The sequence below is a fragment of the Eptatretus burgeri genome, chromosome 7 (genome assembly GCF_056783735.1).
Source record: "Eptatretus burgeri isolate ZD-2024b chromosome 7, Ebu_testis_v1, whole genome shotgun sequence".
In the NCBI taxonomy this organism is placed as follows: Eukaryota; Metazoa; Chordata; class Myxini; order Myxiniformes; family Myxinidae; genus Eptatretus; species Eptatretus burgeri.
Genome location: NC_140967.1, coordinates 17,591,178 through 17,599,260, shown reverse-complemented (window position 1 = coordinate 17,599,260; position 8,083 = coordinate 17,591,178). Strand labels below are relative to the sequence as shown.

General features: G+C 45.3%; 1 long non-coding RNA gene across 1 annotated transcript in view; it reads right to left on the bottom strand.

Moving 5' to 3' along the window:
• Positions 1-656: 656 nt before the first annotated feature.
• The window catches only part of LOC147022750 (uncharacterized), a 72,267-nt gene continuing 64,840 nt past the window's right edge, over positions 657-8,083 (bottom strand). Inside the window, exons 2-3 of the long non-coding RNA XR_015059896.1 lie at positions 2,953-3,039; positions 657-2,648 (exon numbers count right to left, since the gene is read on the bottom strand). This is a non-coding gene — a long non-coding RNA (uncharacterized LOC147022750). The remainder of the gene's footprint in view (positions 2,649-2,952; positions 3,040-8,083) is intronic.

Below are 8,083 nucleotides of genomic sequence, written 5' to 3'. Positions count from 1 at the left end.
TTTTGGGGTTTTCAGTGACTTTTGGGTCTTTGGAGTCCTCGGGTATTTAAGGGCCTTTGGGGGTCTTTTGTGTCTTAAGGGTCCTCAGGGTCTTAGAGGGTCTTCAAACGTCTAAGGGGTCTCAGCAGTCGAAAGGGTTGAAAGGTACATTCCAATAATACGTAAATAATTGACATATAGTCACACGAACGGACGGACGGACAGAGGGATAGAGGGAGGGAAGGAAAGACGGATGCATGCCGAGACCAAGCTTTTTTTTTAATATGAAGATGATGATGTGTGGTAGACCAGCCAAGGACCAAAATTGTGACTTTTACCTGCATGGAAGGTTAATAGCCGACACCCATGCTAAATCAATCAGTCATCGGTCAGACAGAAATACTAGGGTGGATGCCACTAAAATTTTTGACCTGAAAGGTCATTTCAAGGTCATTTTGAGCCCCAAAAAAGGTCAAATTTCAAAGTCATCCAAATATAGTCATGTAATATATATCAAAAGAAAGGTATGGAAGAGACAAACCGTTTGGTACTATTTTTTAGGTAAGAATATTGATATCAGAAGTAGGTCATGTCGGTCAAAGTCCACCCTAGTATAATAATATATAGTCCACCCTCATATAATACCGAAAAGTAGTCAGGAAAAAAAATACTACTACTTTGATATAATATTTATTTAAATTGCCAAGAATTAATATATACAGATGCATCTTTTGAAGTATTATTAAAAACAAATGGCATTAGAATATCAAATTAGAACAAATGAATATATTTTTTACCAAAAATTTGATGTGGATGCAATATGTATTCGACAGAAATAGTGGTCAATCTGATGGATTACAACAGTCAATAGAATCGCAGCCACAGGTATTTGTACATTTCATATCGTTTTTGAAGCAGGTGTATCTAGCAGTGTTGCACTTCGTTTTGCAAGAGCAGGTCACAAGTTCGAGGCAGGACAATGGTACAGGAGGTAGCCTGGTCCATTGAGGTTTCAGACACCCTGACTCCTTCTTCGAAGCATCTGGGGGCAATGTCACAATAACAACAGTTTCCATCTCTGCCTGAAGCCAAATCTTGGCCTGGTAGTTGGCGCGTTGCACATGAAGCTCCAAAGCATCACATGTTGGAGGAAGCAGTTCCAGGCCTGTCTTGGCTTTGCTGAACATGTTCAATCTTGCACTATCAATTGTTTGCGGCCCTGGACTTCCATAGACGTTGCCATTTTCCACAAATCTTTGAAGAATGTTTTGAGCTATCGACGCATCGATTCTTCGAACCGTATCAATACCAATGGTATTGTTCGCTGCATGGAAGAGATCCAAAAGTGCCTCGGAACGTGTAGCTTGGTGGAGTGCAAGCCCAAAACCAATATGTTTCGGTGTCAACTTTAGTTTCTTAGACACTGCATACACAACGTCTTGAGCAATGCTGCACACACTCTGCTTGATACTGTTGTCTTCTTCAATTCCCTCATGAAGATCATCCGCATCACTGAACAGTAAACGCAGAAATAGATACAAGCTGTTTGGGATAACTTGTGCAACATGTTCTTGATCAAGTCCTTGCCAAGTGCTGGAATAACCTGGACTGTCTGTGAGATCTTCTCTGATTCTCAGTGCCACATGTACCATTTCTTGATAGATATCTCCTTGATTAAGTCAACAGCACCAACATCTTCATTTTCTGTGGATTCCGAATCTGAGGATAAACCACCACGTTGATGACTTATTGTCAATGCCTTTGACAGAATGAAGTTAGACTTTTCACCAGGGCACATTAATTATTGGTGCTCTATTTGAAAGAGGTTTGACATGTCTTGCCTTTGAACCGATCATTTTCTTAACCTTTTCGTAGAAGGATGTGTTTCTGGACTGATAACTCTTACGAACAGGGATGCTTCTCTCAGCACACATGTCCTGGTATATGCGCCACACATCCGACATGTCATAAGTATTACCTCGTGAAAGCCTAATGTCCAAATCAGAGCACAACTTCGTCATGCACTCATCCAGATCTGGTTCAACTTCTTGAGGCGTTCCTTTAGTGCGTCGTTCGAATGTCACTGAACAGGCCACATGATACAGGCCATCAGCTGCCATAAAGTCACTGACACTAGAGAGTCTGACGGACATCACTGGATCACATTTAGCTCGTTCAATCAGTGCTGTGGATTTATTTGTAGTTTCTACTCGGTGAAGCTTCTTGCTTGAGATCTGTGACTGGCAAAACATACAGATCTTCCAGTCAATAGTTGTCTGAGAACTTCTCCTTGTTGGAGCTGAGATGTTTGAGCTGGTAGATGGTACAGATGCTGGTTGTCGTTTATTTCCTAGTCTGTCCAGTTTGTTTTTCGATGTAAACACAGAATGGCAGGATTTGTGCCACTTAATTTTGAGAGAGCTAAATTATCCAACGAGAGATCATCTAGTCTGTCCAGCACGTCTGAATACCTGTGGGCACCCAATTTCCTTCTTTGTTGTGCAACATCTTTGGTTCTGGTTTTTCCATCAGTGGAGGCTTGGCGAAGGTCGCCTGAACTGCTTTGACAAAAGAAGCACCCATTCTTGTTTTCAGAGTCAGTGTGCTGCCTCTTGGTGGTCCTTCTGGTGGAATCTTCACTCATGATTATTGTGTCATCAGTTCAGAGCCTGCAAAAGAAAAGACAAAAATGTTATTCGTTGCATACAGTAAAATGTATACAGGTTGTACATTGTAATAATTCTATTATATTATTATATATTTGTATATATAATATAGGTGCTTTTTCGTTTTGCAGTCTGGTGTTGCCAAATCGAATTTATTTCACTGAATTAACCTAACAGAGGTTAGGTTTTGTTTATCAATTGGCAACACCAGACTGCAAAACGAAAAAGGCCCATAATATATTATATAAATTATATATTATATTATATCTAATTTACCATATATTTTTATATATTATATATTCCATACCTTTCTTTTGATATATTGTTGTGGAGCCGGGTATTGGCCGCGAGCACGACCGCGAGGTGGAGCAGTAGGGTCGACTCTGCCGAACACCTGGAATCAAGATGGTACCTTTCGGAAAACTCAGAGGGTACGGGTCCCTTACCGGACCGTGAATCGTCAATAATTCCACCACATGGTACAAGGTTATTTGCCAATCTTCAAAATACCTAGAGATCCACGTGGCGAGTTACCGAGTATTCACACCCTCGACGGCACCCGTACGAGTCGAGCCGCTAGCGTGCCCTACCTGTGCGCAACCCGAGCGGATGGTTGCCGAAGTCCCGTCAGTCCAAATGTACATTTACAGTGGCAACAGTCTTTGTAATTCACCAACACGCACCACACTAAACCAATGGAAGAAACACAAAAACGAGCTGATACATTAAACGGATGGGGAATTTATTCACAGTAATCTGGGAAACGAGGGAAGCACATCAGGGCAGAGTTATCACGACTAATAGAAAATGCAAGGCAAATAATGTACAGCGAAAGCACTTACCAATTTACTACTTACAGACGGGCTCACCAACAGAAAAACACACACACACAGATACCCAGAAGGACATGAACCTGTCCACCTCGTGTGGTCTTCAACAATCCGAGCGACCCAGACCAGCGTCGCGATGCGGTCCGAAGAACCAGGCGCCAGCGAGAGGCGATTGAGGAACCAGGCACCCGCGAGATACGAGCAGAGTCAGGAAACGGAGCACGTCAGCGACGAGATGCCTTTCGCCCAGCCTCAAGATATGCGTTTTGAACGGGCGCGAAATTCTTCCTCTCCAAGCTCCAGCAGATCCACCGATTATTTGCTCTCTGTCACTTTTATCGCTCTCGGGCATGGTCCGCTCAGGTGTGGCTCGCTCTCGGGCACGGTTCGCTCAGGCGTGGCCCGTCCTCAGTGGGTTGGACACAACGCTTTCCCTTACTTGGTGCGCTGCCAAGCGAACCGGTTCATGACCATATTTGGGAATGGAATTCAGTCCGCTCATCGTGGCCCGTCCTCAGTGGGTGGGACACGACGCATTCCCTTATTTGGCGCACAGCCAAGCGAACCGGTTCATGACCATATTTGGGAATGGAATTCCATTCCCGGACTAATTCCGAACACGCCCGCATACCAATGAGCGCGCGGAGAATGCCGGGAGTAGAGGGTTGTCGCTGTGAGAGTGAAGATGGTGTTGTTGTAGTTGTAGATGTAGTAGCCGTAGTTGTTGTGAATGATGTAAAAACCCTAACTATCAAAATAACTCACAGCGCATGTGCATTTATTCACCCATTAAACGAGGGACGGGGACCCTAACTAAAAAACACATACTTACCAATATAACTCTTCTATAGGACCTGTGTGTTGAGTGCTCATGGCTTCCAGATTCGCAACAATATTACATGACTATATTTGCATGACTTTGAAATTTGACCATTTTGGGGGCACAAAATGACCTTGAAATGACCTTTAAGGTCAATCTTTTAGTGGCATCCACCCGAGTATTGTTGTGGGGCCGAGTTTCGGCAGCGAGCTCGACCGCTAGATGGAGCAGTAGAGTTGGCTCCACCGACCACCCAGAATTTATAGGTCATCACCCCGGATAACTCCAGAGCCGACGGGTCCCTTATCGGACCGAAGATTGCCAATAGGTCGACTGCGTTGGATAGGGTCGAATGCCAATTTCAATTTACCTAAATACCCACGTCATCCAAACTACCGGGGAAATTCACCCTCGGCAGAGCTCGAGCAGAACGAGCCGTTAGCGTGCTCGAACCATGCGTAACCCGAGCGGATGGTTACCAAGGTCCGTCGGTCCAAATGCACAATTTGTCGCTTCCCAATTTCTCAACACGCACCATGCTAAACCAATGAAAGAAACACAGAAATGAGCTGAAACATTTAACAGGGGATTTATTTATAATTGGGGGGGGGGGGTGGGGAGGGAACACACAAAGAGCAGAGTTATCACGACTAAAGCCAGGCAAATAATGTACAAGGAACACAGGAACTTAACAGTTTCTACTTATAGATGGGGCCCAAGGACACACACACACACACACACACACACACACACACACACACACACACACACACACACACACACACACACACACACACACACCCCAAAAAGAAAATGGCCCGATGGATCTTCAGTCGGTAGAGCCGGCCCGGGGTACCTGCCCTGCCTTGTGCAGTCACACCAACTCGAACCACCACGGTGAGACTCCAACCCACGACCCGAAGTCCACGACCACGACCGTCTGCAGAGCCCTCGTCGACAACCACTCACTGGCTTTGAATGCCAGGTTGGAAATGCCTAAACTGAAAATGTCCTCTCCCACCAGGAATGTCTCACACACAATCCTTGCCGCTTGGCAAAACGCCACGATCTCTCGAACTGGCGATCGCTCCTGCCACGAGCACACCACTCTCTGCTCGCTGGTCCAGACAGCCACACTTTCTCCTCAGGAGGGAGGGGCTTCTTCTTCTGGCCACTCGCCTCCTCATTGGTCGGACCCATCGCGCAATTCCCTGGCCGTCATCCATTGGAAAGACCCACGGTAGGTGGGACAACTCCCACCCTTCTGGGCGGAGTCCCGAGCGGAGGCGTTTGTGGCTCCGCCCACCTCCTCACCTCTGGCCACGCGCGTAATGGCGATGGTGTTGAGACGGGAACGGGGCAGGTGAGATGCCCGCTCCTTGCCGATTGGCTAAAGAGGGACGCCATGCCTTTGTTAAACTCCGCCCACGCACGTGATCACCGGCGAGCTGCGAAGAATGCCGCGAGAGCGAAGATGGGCGTTGTTGTCATTGTGGATGTAAAAATCCTAACTATAAAAATAACTCTGCAGCGCACGAACATTTAATTCCCATTAGACTAGGGACGGGACCCTAACTAGAAACATGTACTTACCGATATAACTGATCCATAGGGACTCTGACTGTTGTGCGCAGTAAGCTTCCAAATTCGTAACAGTATTTCGTCTGACCTATGACTGATTGATTTGGCATGGGTGTCGGCTATTAACATTCCATGCAGGTAAAAGTTTTTTTTGAAGCCTTTTTGCTTCTTGGCTGGTCTACGAGTAGCACAAAAAACATTATGCCTTTTTTTTTTCCTTCTCTCTTAACACATAATGACAAAAAAACCTGTGTTTCTGACGAAACCCCATGATGGCCTTTATTGGGACTACATAGGCCTTGCGTTTTTACACGTTTCAGCAAATTATCATGAAAGAGTCTGCACGTTTGACGTATTTGGAGAAATTACGAATGCACAATTAACTTGAAAATCTGAGGATCGATGCATTTGCAACTGGAACAGCACGACGAAGAGTGCAAACTTCCGCCAGGCTGAACAGTTTACATTTTGTATCCCACTGATAGGCCGGATCTGCATCCGGATCTTAACCAAAATGTTATCGGCTTGTTCTTGTGAACTACTCAACTCATCCACCAAGTTTTATTACAACCCGCCCACAACTTTTTGAAATACCATGCGATATGTCGATTTTGGACCCATCTCTGATTGGCGAAGAATCACTTAAATTTCGTTTTTTAAATTCTCATATTCCGAACTGGATCTTCACCAAAAATTGAATCAATTTGCCCTTTTCTCACACTCAACCTGGACACCAAGTTTCATCCGAATCTGCCCATAAGTTTTTGAGATATCGTGCTACAGATAGTTTTTGACCCAACTCTCAATGGTGAAAAAAAATCACTGAAAAAATTATTGCGTCCGGATCTTCACCAAGATATAATCACTTCGTCCTTGGCACACACTCAAACTGTCCACCAAGTTTTGTCTGAATCCGTCCATACTTTTTGATATATTGTGCTCACAGACAGACAGACAGACAGACAGATAGACAGACAAACAGGGGTGCAAACATAACCTCCGTCCACCTTCGGTGCAGAGGTAACTCGACCGGCACTCGGTGGTGTGCATACCTCCACCAGGCTGAACAGTTTACGTTTTGTATCCCACTGAAAGGCCGGATTTGGATCCTTTCCTGAATCAAAATCTAACCGGCTTGTTCTTGTCACCTCTCCAACTCGTACACCTAGTTTTGTCATAATCTGTCCACAACTTTTGAAGTATCATGCTAAATATCGTTTTTGGCCCCATCTCTCAATGGTGAGAACCACTTTCGAATTTTTTTTTTTAAAATCTCGTATCTGGATCCGAATCTTCACCAAAATATCACAAGTTCGTCCTTGTCACACACGCAACCTGTCCAGCAAGTTTCATCCAAATTCGTCCATAACCTTTTGAGATATACTGCGAACAGAAAGACAGACAGACAGACAAATAGGTGTGAAAAAATAACCTCCGGACACCTTCAGTGGCAGAGGTATGAATATCACACAGTGCATTATTGTTTAATACAAAAAATACGACAAACAATGTGCATTGTGACGCCATGAGAACAATAAACCTCATGTTTTGAGGTTTCGCTGCTGCAATGCATAAGTGAGGGAAGTGTAAAATGTTTGCAACACGCTGTTCCCACTTTTACCGGTGACATGTGGCAGGTCTCCAACAGATCCCCGTGGTTGCAGTTATTGTGGTTCTTGTTGGGGGTAGATTTTTGAAATGTGTACCCATTGGTCAGACAGCTGCTGGACCCCATCCACATTTGTTGCTTGACTCCACCGACCATGGCACCCAGATTAAATAATATGGCCACCATCTTGGTTTTCTGGTGGGCCGAAGACATCAAGCCTCTGGGCCTCCGCTGATTATACTGTCGCAGACCCGGCGTCGTGGGGGAACCGCAAGGGAGGGGCTGTCTCTGATTCCTCTCCGGACTCAATGGGAATCACAAGCCGTCAAACACGAATAACCTTGTGTCACGGCGGGTCGCTAATCGACTGCGAATGCCAATTTGTGGGGTGCAGCAAAAGGCAAACAATATAACAAAACAAGACACAGGGTTATCCCGAAAGTTGTTATCCAGTCTTAACTTGTGCTACGACAGGTGCCATCATGCACACACAAAAACCCGAGGAAAATTAGAGATAGCCCAGAGATATAGAAACTGTTGAGGATTAATGACCTCTCAGTACCTGGCGTGGCCGGCAGACCGGTGCATCCCAGAACGC